Source organism: Cetorhinus maximus, chromosome 6 (genome assembly GCF_964194155.1).
Source record: "Cetorhinus maximus chromosome 6, sCetMax3.hap1.1, whole genome shotgun sequence".
NCBI lineage: Eukaryota > Metazoa > Chordata > Chondrichthyes > Lamniformes > Cetorhinidae > Cetorhinus > Cetorhinus maximus.
The window spans coordinates 74459745-74480551 of NC_135884.1; positions in this window are offsets into that span (position 1 = coordinate 74459745).

The window sequence follows — 20807 nt, forward strand, 5'->3', positions numbered from 1 at the left end:
CACTTTTCTCCAGCCTCACAGTTTCCTGTAGTCTTAAAAAAACACACTTTCCCAATATTGACATCTTCAGAAATGTTACTTTGAAATGTAATTTGGCAAAAATGGACTGGAAGCAGCTACTTTAAGGTAAATCGGTGCCAGGATAGTGGGAGGCTTTGAGGAGGAGACAAAAAGGATTCAGAACAAATGTGCTTACACAAAGCAAAATGTTGGTACTCATTGCAGCAACTCACCAAGGCTCCTTAGACAGCATCTTCCAAACCCAGACCACTACCATCTAGAAGGACAAGGGCAGCAGATAGATGGGAACACCACCACCTGGAAGTTCCCCTCCAAGTCACTCACCATCCTGACTTGGAAATATATCGCCGTTCCTTCACTGTCACTGGGTCAAAATCCTGGAACTCCCTCCCTAACAGCACTGTGGGTGTACCTACACCACATGGACTGCAGCGGTTCAAGAAGACAGCTCACCACCACCTTCCCAAGGGCAACCAGGGATGGGCAATAAATGCTGGCCCAGCCAGCAAAGCCCACATCCCATGAATGAATAAAAAAACCTCTCAAACCTAGACAATTAACCCCCACCTCTACCCTCAGATGTCAAAGAGTCAAAAGGCATACAGAGCAGGGACAAGGCAAAAAAAAATGTCAGATGCCAAAAGCTCAATATTGCAGAAAGCCTAGGGAAGTATTGAAAGGGCAGGGCTGGAATTAGATCAGAAATTAGAAAAGCAAACAGGGGGCATGAAAAAATATTGGCAAGTAAAATCCAGGGAAACCCAAGGTTATTTTATAAATACACAATGAGAAGATACACCTATTAGAGACCAAAGAGATAACTTTTGTTGGAGATGTAAAGTGTGGGTATGGTTCCAAATGAATACTTTGTCTGTTTTCGCAAAAGAGAGGATCAAAGCGGACATTGTAGTTAAGGAGTTAGAATGTGAAATATTGGATGGGATCAACATAGTGGGGGAGGAAGGATTAAGGTGTTTAACACCCTTAAAACTGATAAATTGCCAGGCCTGGATGTGATGTATACCAGGCTGCTAAAAGTAGGAAGGGAAGAAATAGTGGATGCTTTGAACATCATTTTCCAATCCTCGCTGGCCACAGGTGTGGTACCTGAAGACTGAAGGGCTGTTAACATTGTAGCATTGTTTAAAAGGGCAGGAAGGATTAGACTGAGCAATTACAGGACAGTCAGCCCAACCTCAGCAGTGAGCAAACAATAGGAAAATATTCTGAGAGACGGTACAAATTGGCATTTAGAGAATCACGGATTAATCAAGGACAGACAGCGGGGATTTGCTCAGGGAAGGTTGTGTCTGACTAACTTGATTGAATTTTTTGATGAGGTAACATGGAGGGTCGATGAGGGTTGGGCATTTGATTAGTCTACCTGGATTTTAGCAAAGCTTTTAACAAGATACCACATGGTAGACTAGTCAGAAAATTAAAAGCTCATGGGATCCAAGGGAAAATGGCAATTTGGATCCAAAATTGGCTCAGTGACAGGAAGCAAAGGGTTAATGGGAGTTTTTTGACTGTTAGGCTATTTCCAGTGGGGTTCTACAGGTCTCAGTACTGGGTCCTTTAGTTTTCATGGTTATCATTGGTATCAATGGTTTAGACTTAAATGTAGGGGCATAATTTAGACGTTTGCAGATGGTATCCTAACTGGCCGTGTCGTTGATAGTGAGGAAGAAAGCTGTAGATTGCAGGAAGATTTCAATGGACCGGTCGGGTGGGCAGAAAAGTGGTCAATGGAATTTAATTCAGAAAAGCATGAGGTAATGTAGTTGGAGGAGGAAGGGAGCAAGTGCAAACAAGGCAAGAGAATACACAATTAATGGCTGATACTGAGAAGTACAGGGACAAGGATGTCTTACTGCAGCTGTACAGGGCCTTGGTGAGACCACACCTGGAGTATTGTGAGCAGTTTTGGTCTCCTTACTTAAGAAAGGATAGACTTGCCATAGAGGGAGTGCAGCAAAGGTTCACCAGACTGATTCCTGGGATGGCCAGATTGTCGTATGAGGTGAGATTGGTCCGACTAGGCCTGTATTCATGGAGTTTAGAAGAATGCGAGGGGATCTCATTCTTACAGGGATGGACATACTGGATGGAGGGATGATGTTTCCTCTGGCTGAGGGAGTCCAGAACAAGGGGTCACAGTCTCAGCATATGGGGTGGGCCATTTAGGACTGAGATGAGAAGAAACTTCTTTACTCAGAGGATGGTGAACCTGTGGAATTCTCTACCACAGAAGGCTGTGGAGGCCAAGTCACTGAATATATTTAAGAAGGAAATAGATAGATTTCTAGACTCTAAAGGCATCAAGGGGTATGGGGAGAGAGCGGGAGTATGGTGTTAGATAGAGGATCAGCCATAATCATATTGAATGGAGGAGCAGGCTCGAAGGGCTGAATGGCCTACTCCTGCTTCTATTTTGCTAAGTGCAGAGGAACAGAGAGACCTTGGAGTGTATGTGCAGAATCATCCCAGATGTGCACTAAGTGCGGTAGCGAGCCGCAATGGCGGATCATCCCAAACCCACCTCTTTAATCAAGAATTCCTGGGAAACACACTGTTTCGATGGCAGGCGGACTCTCATTCGCCCACCACGCCATCACCTCACCACTTCCTCACGCCGGGCGCCACATTTAAAGTGCAGCCGTATGCACACCTCTCAGTGCTCCCAGCCCATAACTGCTGCGCTGAAGACATGGCCCCAAAAGGCAAGAAGACTGCAGCCCCCCGATTCAGTGACATATCCCTGGGACGCTTCTGGACACAGTTGGAGCCCGCCGCAATGTCCTCTACCCCCACTCTGGCAGCAGGAGGCCCATCAGTGTCACCACTCCAGCTTGGCATGCGGTGGCAGTGGTGGTCAGTGCCAATGCTGCTCACAAGAGGTTGGCCATCCAGTGCAGAAAGAGGATGAATCCTCTCATCTGTGCCGCCAGGGTAAGGCAACCATCTCATCATTCAAAATACACTCACACACAAGGCCGACACACATTCACTGGCATCTCACTCACTGCCAGCTCATGGGACATCACCACTCACTCTCTCACACACGCCCTCATCTCCATCTGGCCTAATCTCCTCTGGAGACTGCCTCCTCACCCTCACCATCTTGAGGCCACTTGCACAGATCAACTTGTGCCCCACACACACCCTGGGATACCCCACTTCCCCAATACAGCCCTCACCCTGCAGCCTCTTCCCTTGCCTGAGGCCACTTCTCCCCCTTCCCCAAGCAAGCCCGAGCCCTGCAGCCATTGAAAAGCCTCCCCTCCTTACGGCTGGTTTGGTAGGTAGAGACATGCCTGTAAACCCCCCTAAAAGTGATGTGGTGATGCCTGTGAAGCCTGGCACTGATGACTGTAAGTGCTGACCGAAGCAAGGTAGGCAAACAAACCTCAAAGTCCCAATTGAAGTGCAACTCACCAGGTGCACATTGCTTATGTTACGTTGTGAAACACATTGGCATGCAGTCACATGATCCAATGAGGTGGGGTGATTCCGACGAGCTGGGCTTATGCAAATTTATTACAATGAAGTTCCCAATGTGCAGCAGCGGGAAACATGCCTGCCATTGACAGGTAGAGCAGACTATGTCAAAATATTTCATGACATTGTGATGCCAACTTTTGGCCTTCCCTCCATATTGTCCACTCATGCTCACCATGACTCCCAATGCCAGCGGGCACAGAAAGTTCCACCCTATGCCTATAGAACCCTGAAGGTAGCAGGACAAGTAGATAAAGTGGTTAAGAAGGCATATGGGATACTTTCCCTTATTAGCAGAGACATAAAAGATAAGTGCAGGGGAGGGGGGGTGGTATGGTAGACCTGTATAAAGCACTAGTTAGACCACAGCTAGACTACAGTATACCATTCTGGTCAACGCATTGCAAGAAAGATGTGATCGCGCGAGAGAGTGCACGGAGGAGATTTATGAGGGTGATGCCAAGAATGGAGAGATATAGCTCTGAGGAAAGATCAGGTAAGCTAGGATTGTTTTCTTTGGAACAGAGGAGGCTGAAGGGAGATTTGATTAGGTCTTACAAATTGAGGGACCGACAGTGTGGATAGGAAAGGATTGTTTCCATTAGCAGGGAGGTCAACAACCAGGACAAAGATTTGAAGTAATTGGTAGAGGGATTAGGTGGGGAATTGAGGAGAAATTTTTTCACCTATAGCATGGTGGGAATCTGGAACTCACTACCTGAAAGAGTAGTTGAGGCAGAAACTCTCACTATATTCAAAAAATACTTGGAGAAGCATTTAAAATGTTGTAACCCAGAGGGTTACAGACCGAGAGCTGGAAGATGGAATTAGGCCAGATAACTCTTTGATTGTTGGCTGGCACAGGTGCTATGGGCTGAATGGCCTCCTCCTGTTTGTTTCCAGATTTCAGTGAAGGTTCTAGATGAACTCCAGAAAATGAAGTAAAACCTCAGCTTTGGAACCAAAATTCTCTTTGATGTCCGAATTTCACACTGCAGGAACGATATCACGTGTAATACTGATGTGATTATTCCTGCACATAGCATGAAATACAACAATACCAACATATACTGTGATGTCAGCTCTCTCTGAAAGGCACAGTCATTTCCATTGTCAAACTCGAACGTAGGCCCTCAGAGAGGACAGATATTTGTTTCTTCACTGCGACAGTTTGCAATCAGAAATCTTGAGCTCTGAACTTCAATCTTTTAACCAAACCTCTCAATTAAACATCAAGTTAAAGATTGGCCTGGATAGCCTAACATTGGGGTAGAGATTGACCTTGTGCTAAGTGCCAAATGGGTGAGAGTAAATCAGCCACTGCTTTCACACCTCCACGTTTTTATTTCCAGTGATGACTATGGAAGCAAAGGTTGGGAGAGCTGATTCGCTATTGCCCATTTCATACTATTGCCCAATCAAAATCAAGCACAAAGTGGCTGCAGTAATCTTGTGATTTAGGTACTCGGAACAGAATCCACTTGGATTCTCAATAGAAATCTACCTGCCGTTATCCTTACAAATAAAGGTTCATTCTCTAACTTCAAACTCCTGGCAGGAACATTTATTAGAGATCTGGGCAGTGCTGCACACAATATTCCCCATATACACAATAAAACAATTAGAAGGTGACAGCATGAATTATACAGCACTATTCACAACCTCTGACTATCTCAAAGCACTTTACAGCCAACATGATAGCTTTTTTTTGAAGGGCAGTCGCTGTTGTAATGTGGGAAATGTGGCAGTTAATTTGCACTCCGCAAACATGATAATTACCAGATAATCTGTTTTCTGTGTGATGTTGATTGAGGGATAAATATTGGTCAGGACACCAGGGAGAACTCCCCTCCTCTTCTTCAAAATAGTGCCACATGGGATCTTCTAAACCCACCTGAGCAGGCAGATGGGACCTAGGTTTAATGTCTCTCCTCCCGCATAACTGCACTGGAGTGTCAGGCTCAGCTTTTGTGTTCAAGCCTTCAAGTGGGACTTGAACCCAAAATCTTGTGATTCTGAGGTAAGTGTACTATTAGCTGAGTTGCATTTAGCACATACCTAAATAGCGATTTCAATCATGCATAGCACTTTGGTTTCTGACAGGCAGTCGCAGTGACAAAGCTTCTTGCCTACAGTGCAGTGTCAGGAATGGCTGCTAATAGTAAGAAGTCTTCAATTGACAATACACACACTACATGTTTGTGTTATTATGCAGAGTAACAGATTGGTTGCTAACCTTTTGCACTGTGACAAGCCCAGCCAAGCTTTTATTCAAACTGCAGGGAGTCCAACATGTCTACTGTTCAGCAGCAGTCACTGTTCAGAGACCATGAACTACCCCCTATTTGATTTCCTCCCTCTTTACCTCAGAGAATCATTAAAAAGCAGCAGTGTAAATTGAAAAGGCCAAAAGTACTGGGGTTTATTTCTAGAGGAATAGAATACAAGGCAGGGAGATCTAGAGATTGAAGAAGAGTCATACAGACTCGAAACGTTATCTCTGTCTCTCTCTTCACAGATGCTGTCACACCTGCTGAGTTTTTCCAACATTTTTCGTTTTCGTTTCAGATTTCCAGCATCCGCAGTATTTTGCCTTTATATTATTAAATCTGGAGATTGGTTAGGCCACACTTGGAATACTGTGTGCAGTTCAAAAGCACTGGAGAAAGTGCAGAAAATATTCACAAGGATGTTACCAGCATGAAGAGGATGCAACTATCAGATAAGATTATCTCAACCTGAAATCAGTGGACTGAACACACCCCAGGGATAAAAACTGGAAATTTCTTGCACTATATGGTTTTTGTTCACTTTGGATTTTAGACAATCCCACAATGAAATCCCGATCCCCAATAAGGGGTTGTCACACCAATACCTCAAATCTCCTGAGGTTCCACAAAGCAGGAATCTCCCAAATTGCTCTGGCTGCGAGAGAAATATGTCGAGAAAGGCTTCAACCAACTCAATATCTCCTTAGAAACTTCCTTAGCTGAGGACGGTTGGCTGGGTGGAATAGTTAACATGAAATGAAGATAACGCAATAACTTGTACTTATAAAGTGCCTTTAATATAGTAAAACATCCCAAGGTGCACCACAGGAGCATTATCAAACAAAATTTGATACTAGTTCATATACAGAGCAAGTGGCTGAAACTTGGTCAAAGATGTAAGCTTTAAGAAGCGTCTTAAAGGAGGAAGGTAAGTTAGCAAGTTGGAGAGGTTTAGGGAGGAAATTCCAGAGCTTAGGACCTAGGCAGTTGCAGAGATCAGAAAGAATGAGACCGTGGAGGGATTTGGAAACAAATTTGAGAATTGTAGCTCCAAAGTGTTGCTTAACCAGGAGCCAAAATGTCAACGAGAACAGGATGATTGGTGCTTGTTAGGACACAGGCAACAGAGCTTTGGGTGACCTCAAGTTCATGGAGGGTAGAACACGGGAGGCTGGTCAGGATTGTATTGGAATAGTTCAGTCTAGAAGTAATAAAGGCATAGATTAGGGTTTCAGCAGCAGATGAGGTGAAGCAGAGGTAGAGTTAAGTGATGTTATGGAGGTGGAAATAGACATTCTCAGTGATGGCACAGTTAAAAGATCAGAAACTCATCAGATATGATGGCAATTTTGTACACATTCTGGTTCGGCCTCAGACAGTTGCTAAGGAGATGGATGGAGTGTAAAGCTGGGGAACTGAGTTTGTAGCGGGCACCGAAAGCAATGGCTTTGGTCTTCCCAATATTTAGTTGGAGGAAATTTATGTTTATCAGTCGTTGTCATTGTTGTCAGTCCCTTGACGTCTGTCAGGTTTTATGATTTATATGTCCTCAGCTGACTCAAAAGGTCACAGGTCTTAGAGCAGAAAGGACAAGAGTTGTCCCGAGGAAGAAGGGTTCTCGAGCCAGGGTTCTGCTTTTGTCACTTCTCCATGGCAGAGTTTATGTGTTCAGTTTCAGACTGTGTTGCCGCTTGTTGGATGTGGTGCCGCCACATGACATGGTTTGTGGTAAGCTCCTCCCATGCACCAATGTCAATATGTCCCCCTTTCAAGGAGGCCTTTAGAGTATCCTAAACATTTTCTCAGTCCTCCTTGAGATTGGGTGCCATCGTTAAGTTGTGAAGAGAGAATCTGTTTCAGAAGCTAATTATTTGGATGCAGATGCAGTGTCCAGACCAGTGGAGCTGTGAGAATGGATGTTTTTTAAAATATATATTTTTGGGCAATATTGTGTTATTCTGTGGAGAAGGCTGTATGTCTGTGTGTGTGTGTGTGTGTGTGTGTAAATGATTCAATTAAGCTGGGCAGAGGTTACGAGGAGACAGGTTGTCTGGGGGGTTTAAAACATGAAAGGATAGAGGTGGCAGGTTTGAGGTACAAGCGAATAGGTTTAATCTAACATTTGCATTTTTAGATAAGTTGAGAGTTTGTTTGAACTTCAAAGGGAAGTCAGAGGTGACAAGAAACATATTTTCATCTTGCAGGAGTTCCATAGGTAAACAGTAGAGGGTATATTTTATTTTATTGTCCTGAAAGCAGAGACAAAATAGAAACATGAAAGATTTTAAAATTTGGAAGGATTTAAGTTTCAAAGAGGGGTGAGAATGATGGAACATGAGATGAAAAGTATTTTCAAGTTACTGTGGAGAACTTAGGGGTAGCTGTTGGCTATGAGCTGTAGCTGGTAGCTGTTAGCGACAGCTCTGGGAGAAGATGCAGTTTGAATCAACCACCTAGTCAAGCCAAAAAGGTCTTGGCCTGCAACAAGCAGTCTTGTTCTGAAGTTTTGGATTTCCACAGCAGAGTGGAAGAGAGTTTGAGGTCATGTGGTATGCCTTTATTAAAGCTACAGTAGTTTGCCTTGAGTAATATTATTGGATTTTTCTAGTTAAACATCTATAAGGGAATGTTGCCTGGAAGGTGTTTTCTTGTGGGTCTGACCAAGTAGAGAATCTTTTTTGGGGAATGTTTGTAAGGCTAATTTTAACTGTGTAACTGTAATCTTTTGTGCTTAAGTTTTCTTTTACTCTTGTTAATAAAACTTTTACTTTTAATTTTTCAAAATCCCAAAGGTATTACCGGACTTCAAGCTGCTGAGACCAGTACATTTTCTTCTCATTTTCAGAATACAAGAAAAAAGGGTATGGCCTGTAAGCCAAGTTTCCCTCTGGGATTTGGTTTGCGCAGCAATTAACACCGGCTGTGTTCATAACGGAGCAGATTTCACATGATCATGGTCGCAATGCTAGAGGAATTGACTTCAGTGAGGATGCTGGAGTTTGTTTCCCTGTCTTCCCACTTGACTTTGAGTATCCTGTGGAGATATTGCTGGCGGAATTCCTTCAGCACCCAGAGGTGCCTATGGTAGGTGACCCAAGTCTCACTGCCATATAGAAGGGCAGTGACAACAGAAGCATTATGAACTAAAGCCTTTGTTCTTTTATGGACATCTCTGTTATGAAAGAGCTGGTTGTGCAATTTTTGGAAGGTTGCACTGGCACAGCTGATTCAGTGCTGGATCTCCTCTTTGATGGTGAATGAGTTCATGACCAGGCTGAGCTAGATAGTGAAGAGAGTTGGCACACTCACAGCCTTGCTTGATGCCCATCCGGATGCGAAAAGGCTCAGTCTCCAATCCATTGCAAAGGAAGGTTGCTCTAGTACCATCATGCAGGCGTCACAGAATAGTGACAAATTTTGCTGAACATTTAAGTCTCTGGAGGACTTTTCAAAGGATTTAATGGTTGATGGAGTCAAAAGCCTTTGATAGAACAATAAAGGCCAAGTCGAGCTCTTTGCGTTGTTCATGTTTTTTTTCTTGGAATTGTAAGCTACAGCCCTGGATGGCTGGAAACAACATTGGATGTTTGGCAGTGTGTCTTCCCAAATAGTAGGAGGCAGTTCAGGAGGATTCATGTGGAAATCTCCCCCACAGTAGACAGAAGAGATATACCTCTGTAGTTCCCACAAATTGATTTCTCACCCTTCTTGTAAAGAGAAACAATGATGGCATTGTGGAAGTCATGAGATAGTACCCCTTCTTCCCAGGTTTTTGTAAAAAGCTCTAAGAGTCCACAAGCTTTATCGATCTTTGCAGGGAAGTTCTCCAGGCCACACAATTTGTTATTCTTTAATTGTTGGATAGTCTTTTGTATTTCAGCAAGTGTTGGCAACATTCCCAAATTTCATCTGTCAAGCTATTGAGGGATTGTTTGGGTGGTTTTGTATGCCACTGTTGACTCCTGATTGAGAAGGTTCAGGTAGTGGTCCTTCCAATGGCCTCAGATAGCTGCACCAGGTTTAAGAATTGTATTGCTGTCTTCAGCTCGGAGAGGGAGGGACTGTTTGTCTTTGGTCCATAGTTGGTCTTGACGGCCTGGAAGAACCTGTGCATGTCATGCCGGTCTGCATAGCACTGGATTTCATTGGCAATCTCTACCCACTACTTACTCTCAATGGCACATATCATTCTCTGTGCTTCGGATTTTGGATTTTGTGGACTCTCAGAGCTTTTGGCTTACGGGCCACAACGTTCTTTCTCATACTCTGATAACAAGAAGGAGACATACCGACCTCAGCAGTAAGAGGTCCAGTAACACTCTTGGGTTTTTAAAAATTAAGAGTAAAGGTTTCATTAACAAGAAAGAAAAGAAAACTTAAGCACAGAAGATTACAGTTATACAACTAAGGTTAGTCGTACAAAACACTCTCCCAAAACTCTCTACTCGGTCAAACCCACAGGTAAACACTTTCCAGCCAACACACCCTTATAGATGTTTAAATATGAAAAATCCAGTAATATCACACAAGGCAAGCTGCTGTAGCTTGCCTTAAAGCTCTCCCACTTCATGGTATAGAATCCACTTCAGAATAAAACTGCTTGCTGTAGTCCAAGACTTCTCAACAGCTCAGATAGCTCCAGCCATCTCCCGTGTAACAGCTATACAGCCATCTCTCCAGCTCAATAGCTAAAAACCAGCTATCCACAGTAACTCCAATATGCCTTTTTTCCCTTTCATCTGAGTACCATTGTTCTCACACCCCTTTGAAACTCAAATCTTTCCAAATATAAGATCTTTCATGTTTCCATCTTGTCTTTGCTTTTGGGTCAATAAAAATACAATATCCCCACTATTTTTTACCTATGGACTCCTGCAAGATGTAAACATGTTTCTTTACACCTCTGACTCACTCACTTTTCCAGAACTACTTCATCGTCACAGGGAGTCAGAGCCTATCCCAACAGGCAATGAGTGCTAGGCAGGATATACCCAGGATGGGATGCCAGTCCATCACAGTAAATCACAATTTACCATAGTCAATCCACCTAACCAGCACAATTTAGACGGTGGGAGAAAACTAGAGCATCCAGAGGAAACCCACACAGACACAGGGAGAACATACAAACTCCATACAGACAGACACCTGAGGTCAGGATCGAACTCAGGTCCCTAGAGCTGTGAGGCAGCAGCATTAACTACTGTACCACTGTGCCACCCTGTCACTGCTGAATCCCCTTTGAAATTCAAACAATCTCTCAACTTATCTAAAAAATGCAAATGTTAGATCTAACCTATTTACTTGTGCCTCAACTTAACACCTCTACCCTTTCCATGTTTCCAAAACCCCAGACAATGTGACTCCTATTAACTCTTGCCCAGCTTAATTAAGTCAGACACACACAGACACAGACACCCAGCCTTCTTTGCAGAATAACACAATATACCCCAAAATATTTTTAAAATAACATCCATTCTTACACTGAAGTTGTAGCATCATGAGCCGTTTGTTGGAAGTTCTGTAAATGTATCCATGATTTTGTTGTTGATGGCAAACCCAACTCTATGAACATGATGATCTTCCTCTGGTTTCCCCTTCCAGAAGACAGTGTCTCCTCTTCCTTCCTCACTAAGCTGCCCTTCCTAAGGGAGTCAGGCTTCACTGACAGCAGCAAAATGATGTAACCTCTTGCAGGGTCCTGAGAAACTATGGTGCTTCTCCTTTTAGGGCGTTCACTGTTTAGATTGAGGGTGCGCACATTCCAGCTACAGGAATTCATATGTTTTATTGCTTGGTGTGTTCACAACCACAAGGGTGGTGATCCCACCGGATGCAGTTTCCCAGTCAAGTTAGCCTATGTTTGAGACACCTTTTCTAGCCCCTTCCTCAAGTAAGATGAGCATAGGGGATCCTAGAAGAGTCGTGGATGCTGCTGTTGGGAGCTCCTTCAGTCCCAAATCCAAGAGCTCAGCATCCACCAGGCATCCACCATTTATGACTAGAGACCTTCAGGTTCACAGCCCTGTCTCCAATTCCACTTATCCATCACCTTAGGGCTTTTTGGTGTCCTTGACAGAGGACTGTGCATGTCATTGTTTAACGTGAGGAAGTTAGGTGCGGTCGATAACCGTACAGTTTTGATGGGTTATCAATCTTTATCTAATGGCATGGCAAGCCATGAGAACTGGCAAACGTCAGTCCCACTGGAGCCTTCATCTGCCTTCACAGTCATTTTGGTGTGCACATTCGCCTCATTCATCCACCTGTTCCACCATTTGAGGAGCTGAAGCACACGTTTTAATAGAGGCTTGTCCCTCGACATCCACCCACATCAGTGCAGCAGGCTCACCTCATGCAGGTTTTAGCTGGGACAGCCTTGGTGATAAGACAGTGGCGTGAGCAGAGCCACAAGCAGTCTGCCTCCCTGGGACAGGTTGACAAGTACCAGTGGCAAGGTACTACTCGGGAGAGCTCTTGAGCCTCTAACTCATCAGCACCAGGTGTTGGACAAGTAGTCTGACAATTCAGGAACAGTGGAGAGGACGAGGGAGGTGGTAGTAAGGCAGAGCTGGGTGTCGTCATCAGTGGAAACTGATGCTATTTTTTCAGAGGTTGTTGCTAAGGTGCAGCATGTAGATGAGGAACAGGAAAGGGCCCAGGATGTATCATCAGGGGTGATCAAAGCTAACAGTGCAGCAGAGGAAGAGGAGCCATTGCAGGCAATTCTCACATTCCGATTAGATGGTAAAATGGAACTAGGCGAGTGCAGTCTCACCCAGTTTCAAAGCAGAAGTAGAAGAAACTGATTCTGGGCTTGGATCTTGTTCAAATCTAAATCCTCTTTGTGTTGTTGAATAGTTAACAAGTTCAGATCAAATTGTCTCATCTATTGGAATGTTTTTCAACTTGGTATCATTGCTAAATCTGTTGTTTTACCTGCAAGAACTATTTGAGGTGTTAATGCCATGATTCATATGAATGATTCATCAGTGTTAATTAATCACAAGTGCAATGTATTAATACAAAACTTGTAAAATGACAATTAATGAAGAGAGGAACTCACAAATGTAAATTTTAAATGGTTTTCCATTACTGGCCATGTTTAGTTATAAACCTATCAGATATATTTTGCTACATATTAAGATACTGTGATCTCTTTAAAACAATGAATGGTATTTAGGCTAGAAGGCAAAGTTAGACAGAGAATAGGATTTCCAGTGATCAATTTTATTTAAACAAGACTTCTTAAAAGTACAATAGCAGTCAGAAAGCAAGAAAGCACCCCGTCATGGAAGAAATTACACTTGCTGATCCAGAGAAACATCATTCTAAAGAGTTAACAATGTCCAGAACACATACACATACGCACATCTGTGTGTTTTTCTTTTCATTCTTTCATGGGATGTGGGCTTTGCTGGCTGGGCCAGCATTTATTGCCCATCCCTCATTGCCCTTGGGAAGGTGGTGGTGAGCTGCCTTCTTGAACTGCTGCAGTCCACGTGCTGTAGACACACCCGCAGTGCTGTTAGGGATGGAATTCCAGGATTTTGACCCAGCGACAGTGAAGGAATGGTAATATATTTCCAAGTCAGGATGATGAGTGACTTGGAGGGGGCTTGCAGGTGGTGGTGTTCCAATGCCCTTGTTCTTCTAGGTGGTAGTGGTCGAGAGTTTGGAAGGTGCTGTCGAAGAAGTCTTGGTGAGTTGCTGCAGTGCATCTTGTCGATAGTGTACACTGCGGTTACTGTGCGTCAGTGGTGGAGAGAGTGAATGATTAAGTTGGTGGATGGGGTGCCAATCAAGCGGGCTGCTTTGCCCTGGATGATATTGAGCTTCTTGAGTGTTGTTGGAGCTGTACCCATTCAGGCAAGTGGAGAGTATGCCATCACACTCCTGACTTGTGCCTTGTAGTTGGTGGACAGGGGAGTCAGGAGGTGAGTTACTCACTGCAGGATTCCTTGCCTCTGGCCTGCTCTTGTAGCCACAGTATTTATATGGCTAGACCAGTTCAGTTTTTGGTCAATGGTAACCCCCAGGATGTTGATAGTGGGGGATTCAGTGATGGTAATGCCATTGAATGTCAAGGGGAGATGGTTAGATTCTCTCTTGTGGTCATCTCTCTTGATGGTCACTGCCTGGAACTTGTGTCGTGTGAATATTACTTGTCACTTGTCAGCCTAAGTCTGGATATTGTCCAGGTCTTGCTGTATTTGGACATGGACTGTTTCAGTATCTGAGAAGTTGTGAATGGTGCTGAACATTATGCAATCATCAGTGAACATCCCCACTTCTGACCTTATGATGGAAGGAAGGTCATTGATGAAACAGCTGAAGATGGTTGGGCTGAGGACACGACCCTGAGGTACTCCTGCAGTGATGTCCTGGAGCTGAGATGATTGACCTCCACTAATCTCAATCATCTTCCTTTGTGCCAGGTATGACTCCAAACAGTGCAGAGTTTCCCCCTTGATTTCCATTGACTCCAGTTTTGCTCGGGCTCCTCTATGCCACACTCAGTCAAATGCTGCCTTGATGTCAAGGGTAGTAACTCTTACCTCGCCTCAGGAGTTCAGCTCTTTAACCAAGGCTGTAATGAGGTCAGGAGCTGAATGGCCCTGGCGGAACCCAAACTGGGCATCAGTGAGCAGGTTATTGCTAAGCAAATGCCGCTTGATAGCACTGTCGATGACCCCTTCCATCACTTTACTGATGATCGAGAGTAGACTGATGGGGCGGTAATTGACTGTATTGGATTTGTCCTGCTTTTTGTGTACAGGACATACCTGGGCAATTTTCCACAAACCTGGGTAAATGCCAGTGTTGTAGCTGTACCAGAAAAGTTTGGCTAGGGGTGCAGCTATTTCTGGAACACAAGTCTTCAGTGCAATTGCCATAATGTTGTCAGAGCCTGTAGCCTTGCTGTATCCATTGCCTTCAGCCTTTTCTTTATCTCATGGAGTGAATCGAATTGGCTGAAGACTGGCATTGTGATGCTGGGGACCTCTGGAGGAGGCTGAGATGGATCATCCACTTGGCACATCTGACTGAAGATAATTGCAAATGCTTCAGCCTTATCTTTTGCACTGATATGCTTGGCTCCCCCATCATTGAGGATGGGGATATTTGTGGGGCTGCCTCCTCCAGTGAGTTGTTTAATTGTCCACCACCATCCACAACTGGATGTGGCAGGACTGCAGAGCTTAGATCTGACCCGTTGATTGTGGGATCGCTTAGCTCTGTCTAATACTTGCTACTTATGCTGTTTGGCACATAAGTAGTCCCATGTTGTAGCTTCACCAGGTTGACACCTAATTTTTAGGTATGCCTGGTGCTGCTCCTGGCATGCCCTCCTGCACTCTTCATTGAACCACGGTTGATTCCCCAGTTTGATGGTAATGGTAAAGTGGGAAATATGCCGGGCCATGAGGTTACAGATTGTGGTTGAATACAATTCTGCTGCTGCTGATGGTCCACAGTGCCTCATGGATGCCCAGTCTTGAGTTGCTAGATCTGTTCGAAATCTATCCCATTTAGCACGGTGGTAGTGCCACACAACACGATGGAGGGTATCCTCAATGTGAAGACCGGGCTGCGTCTCCTCAAGGACTGTATGGTGGCCACTCCTACCAATACTGTCACAGATGTGTTTGTGTGTGTGCCCACATATGTGTGTGCATGTTTCTGTATACATGTATACAAGTGTGCATCATCCCTGTACATATGTTCACACACAAATGTACAAAACACGCATGTATATAGGCACACATACATGCACACACAGAGACGCACACATTTATGTAGACACAATGATACAAACACACATACTATGTACACAACAAACCCACTCAAATACATATATACACACAAACAAAAGCATGCATGCACATAGACCTATGAACATTCATGCACAACACACACACTGGTATACACATACTAGGGCACACATTTATCTGGACGCACGTACATACACAGACATGTCTGTATACATACACTTAGCAAGCATGAATAAGTATGAAGGACCAATGTCAAGCACACTGACCTCCAGTTGCAGAAATGTTATGCAGCAGTATGAGGAAGATGCCACTGGATCATATTATCCAGTTGAGGCTTTAATGAGCAGTGATCAGCACTGCCAGGCTCAAGGATATTGTGCTCTTCTTCATGGTTACAGATGCCCATGGTCAATTTGCCAATGGGCAAAGCTGCTGCCCACTCCTGGGCATGTTAATTGAACAGACATGCACACTGCAATGTCAGCATCTCAACTGTAAGGACACAGCATCAAGGTAACTAACTAAGCGTAACACAGAGCCATGTAACACAGAGTCATCCAAGGAGACTCCTTTCAAGCATACTGGGAGTTTATCTATATTTGATTTAAAAGGGCAGATTATTCTGTCTGATATGCAGACTCAGTCCATTGGAGCTAGGAAAAGCTTTCATTTTAAGGGATTGGTCTTTGTAATTCCGTGATGGGAAAAAAATGTTTATGATCCGAAGGATGTTTTTGAATGAACAGCCTGCTTTTCTTTTTGAGTTAGTAAGTCAGCCTTGCCATTTGGAGTGGAAGTTGCAGTTTGCTCATTAGGGACACAGACAGCTCTGCCAATGATTTATTGTCATAGGCTCTGAGTCAAACTGACCCGAAAGGCTGTGTTCTGAATCTGTGCTGATTGTAGTTGGCGAGGAGGTGGGGGAGTGTAGATTGTCCTTACTGCCACTGCAACAAGGAGAGGACAATCAGTCAGGTCTTCCATTCCTGGCCACTCGCAGGGTAATGCTGCAAAATGCGAGAGGGCACGAGGGTAACAATAAGATTGGATTGAGCTACAGTATCTCTGTGGTTGAATAGTTTGCTACAGGCACTGTGCAGCACTTGAATAAGATGCCTGAGGCTGACTGGGCACTGTCAATTCTAATTCCATAAAAGGTAACATCTTCAAGAGAAAGAATGGCGAAAGCTAGCAAAAAGTGGAGGCCTTATTGGGCTGGGCTCAGCCTAAAGTGGAAAATAGTGGACAATGTTTGACCAGGTACTGATCAATAGATAAACTGACAGTCAAACCTCTCCCTCTACCTTCCTGCAAGGACAGCAGCCCTTTATACAATTCATGTTACAGAAGCCCCCTGAATAAACGGTAACTCTGTTTAATGGTATAGTTAGCATGGGGTCAGCAATGGCTTCATACATACAAACTTATGAATAAGGAACAGGAGTAGGCCATTCGGCCCCTCAAGCCTGCCCGGCCCCTCAATAAGATCATGGCTGATCTGATTGTGGCCTCAACTCCACATTCCCAGCTACCCCCGTTAACCTTTGACTCTTTTGTTTGTCAAGTATCTATCTACCTCTGTCTTAAAAATATTCATTGGCCTGAATTTTCAGTTCGGTGGGTGGGCACGGTCGGTGGGCCCGGGAGCAGTTGGGAAACGGACCACTGACCGTGATCGGCCCCCGACTCCGATTTCATGCTGGCTGGCCAATTAGCAGCCAGCCAGCGCGCGCTGAAAAGTTCAGCACTGCTGGAGTGGGGGCGGGAGGAGGATGAGCGATGACATCAACGCGGACGCAGGCAAGCACTGACAGGAAGCTCTCTGAAGGAAGAGAGCTGCCTCTGGGAGCCGAAGACCCAAAACCCAGGAAATAAAGTTTTTAAAATCAGGAAGAAAATGTCCAAGCACCACAATCAGGCACCTAAACATATAGATTATAAAAATGCTGTCCACAGATTTCTATTTTCATTTCATTTCATAACCGAAACCTCATCCCACCCTTGGATGAGGTTTTGCAAAATGTGGGCTGCCCGCCTGCCCATTTTGCCCATGCGATGAGCGCAAAATCGCACGGGCAACGTAAAATTGGCTTCAGTTGGGTTTCCAATGGCCTTAGGTGGCCTCTTATTCGATGGCAGGCACAGCTCCAAATCCCGGGCCTCCCGCCAACTGAAAAATCGCACCAACGTGGGTTGACATCGGGATGCTCGCCCAGTCGGGTCGGTTGCGCACCCACCTGCGGGGTGTAAAATTCTGCCAAATGACCCTGCCCCCAACGCTCTCCTGGGAAGAGAGTTCACAACCCTCTAAGAGAAAACAATTCTCCTCGTCTCCGTAGTAGTAACACTCTCAGGTCTGAATGATAAGGTCACGGGTTAAAGTCCAACCCTAGAGGCTTAAGCAGGTTGTCATTCAGTGTAGTATTGGCAGGGAGTATCAGAGTCTCCAGTACCCAGCCTTTTGGATCGGAAGTTATGGCAAGCACTGTTCACCCCCTCAGCAGGTATAAAAAATCCCATGGCCAGCTGCGCCCAGAATGAATCTTTAAGAAATGAAAGAACATGTATTCATGTAGGCCCTATCTCATCTAGGATGTCCCAAAGAATTACAGAATCAAAGAATTTCAACGGCACAGAAGGAGACCATTCGGCCCATCATGTCTGCAGCGGCTCCAAATGAGCATTATGACCTAGTGCCATTGCTTTGCCTTTTCCCTATATCCTTGCACCTTGTTTCTTATCAAATAATCATCTAATGCCCTCTTGAACGCCTCGATTGAACCTGCCTCCGCCACACTTCCAGGCAGTGCATTCCAGACCTGAACCACTTGCTGTGTGAGAAAGTATCTTCTCACGTCACATTTGCTTCTTTTGCAAATCACTTTAAATCTGTGCCCTCTCGTTCTGGATCCTTTTACGAGTGGGAACAGCTTCTCCCTATCTACTCTGTCCAGACCCCTCATGATTTTGAACATCTCTATCAAATCTCCTCTCAGCCTTCTTCTCTCCAAGGAGAACATTCCCAACTTCTCTAATCTATCCTCATTGCTGAAGTTTCTCATCCCTGGAACCATTCTTGTAAATCTCTTCTGCACTCTCTCCAATGTGTTCACATCCTTCCTATTATGTGGTGCCCAGAATATTCCAGCTGAGGTCTAACGAGTGTCTTATATAAATTCAGCATAACCTCCCCGCTCTTGCACTCTATGCTCCTATTAATAAAGCCCACGATGCTATACGCTTTATTAACTGCTCTCTCCATCCGTCCCGTCACCTTCAATGATCTATGCACATATACACCCAAGTCTTTCTGCTCCTGCACCCCCTTCAAAATTCCACCCCTTATTTTGTATTGTCTGTCCATGTTCTTCCTACCAAAATGCATCACCTCACACTTCTCCGCATTGAACTTCACCTGTCACCTATCTGCCCACTCCACCAACTTGTCTATGTCCTCCTGAAGTTCCACACTGTCCTCCTCACAGTTCACAACACTCCCAAGCTTCGTATCATCCGCAAACTTTGAAATTGTCCCCTGCACACCAAGATCTAGATCATTAATATATATCAGGAAAAGCAAGGGTCCCAATACCGACCCCTGGGGAACCCCACTACAAACCTTCCTCCAGCCCGAAAAATATCCCTTGACCATTACTCTCTGCTTCCTAATTTTCAGCCAATTTTGTACCCACATTGCTACTGTCCCTTTTATTTCATGAGCAATAACTTTTCTCACAAATTTGTTGTGTGGCACTGTATCAAATACCTTTTGAAAGTCTATGTACAACACATCAACAGCATTACCCTCATCGACCTTTTCTGTTACCTCTTCAAAACACTCCAGCACGTTAGTTAAACATGATTCCCCCATTAGAAATCCATGCTGGGTCTTCCCTATCAACCCAGCCAATGCATTGTGGTCTAAAGTGCAGTCACTGTTGTTGAAAAATGAGACAGCCAATTTATGCACAGCAAGCTCCCACAAATAGCAATGAGATGATTTGTTTTTGAGGAATTGATTAATGAAAGAATGTTACACAGATCATTTGTTAACCTAGGTTATATCATCAAATCCATAGTGGGGCTGGAGGCCATGATCTTTTGGGACAAAGGGTGAAAGTGATGATGCTGAGCCAAACTAACACTGAAAAAATGCAATAAAACAGCTAAATCCTGGCCACACCCACAAAAATGTTACCAACTTCTCAATTAATAACACTCGTATCAAGGCCAACTAACAAAACAGACTAAAAAAAGTTTTGTGTTTTTATAATGATATAAAGACATCAATCACTCATATGGAACTGGGTAAACACATTGTGGGTTCATTTATTTAGGCTAGGCACATGGGAACATATATATATATACATGGATAGAAAGCTTGAAGACATCAGCAGCAGGGCTGTATATGCTGTGTCCTACTCACAGGCCAAAGTGAAACTGAGACTAGTGCACGTGACACACTTCCCTTCCAGTGATGGCATGCTGATATCCCTTCAAGGCATATTGCAACATCCCCCTTTCTTGTTAAAGATACTTTCCACCCTTCCAATGAAGTTTAACTATTTACAATACATGTTCATATTAAGTACCATTACATAAGTGTACAGAACTGATGAATCTATGAAACTCTAAATTGTAGAGGTAATCTGCAGGTACATCCGGATCTTGTGATGGTAACCTTATCAGGAGGTTTCTTCAATTATTATTTTTTCATTTACGGGATGTGGGTGTCGTTGGCGAGGCCAGCATTTATTACCCATCCATAGTTGCACTTGAGAAGGTGGTGGTGAGCTGTCTTCTTCAACTGCTGCAGTCCATGTGGTGTAGGTACACCCACAGTGCTGTTAGGGAGGGAGTTCCAGGATTTTGACCCAGCGACAGTGAAGGAACGGCAATATATTTCCAAGTCAGGATGGTGAGTGGCTTGGAGGGGAACTTCCAGGTGGTGTTGTTCCCATCTATCTGCTGCCCTTGTCCTTCTAGATGGTAGAGATCGTGGGTTTGGAAGGTGTTGCCTAAGGAGCCTTGGTGAGTTGCTGTAGTGCATCTTATAGATGGTACACACTGCTGCCACTGTGCGTCAGTGGTGGAGGGAGTGATTGTTTGTGGATGTGGTGCCAATCAAGTGGGCTGCTTTGGCCTGGATGGTGTCAAGCTTCTTGAGTGTTGTGGGAGCTGCACTCATCCAGGAAAGTGGGGAGTATTCCATCACACTCCTGACTTGTACCTTGTAGATGAT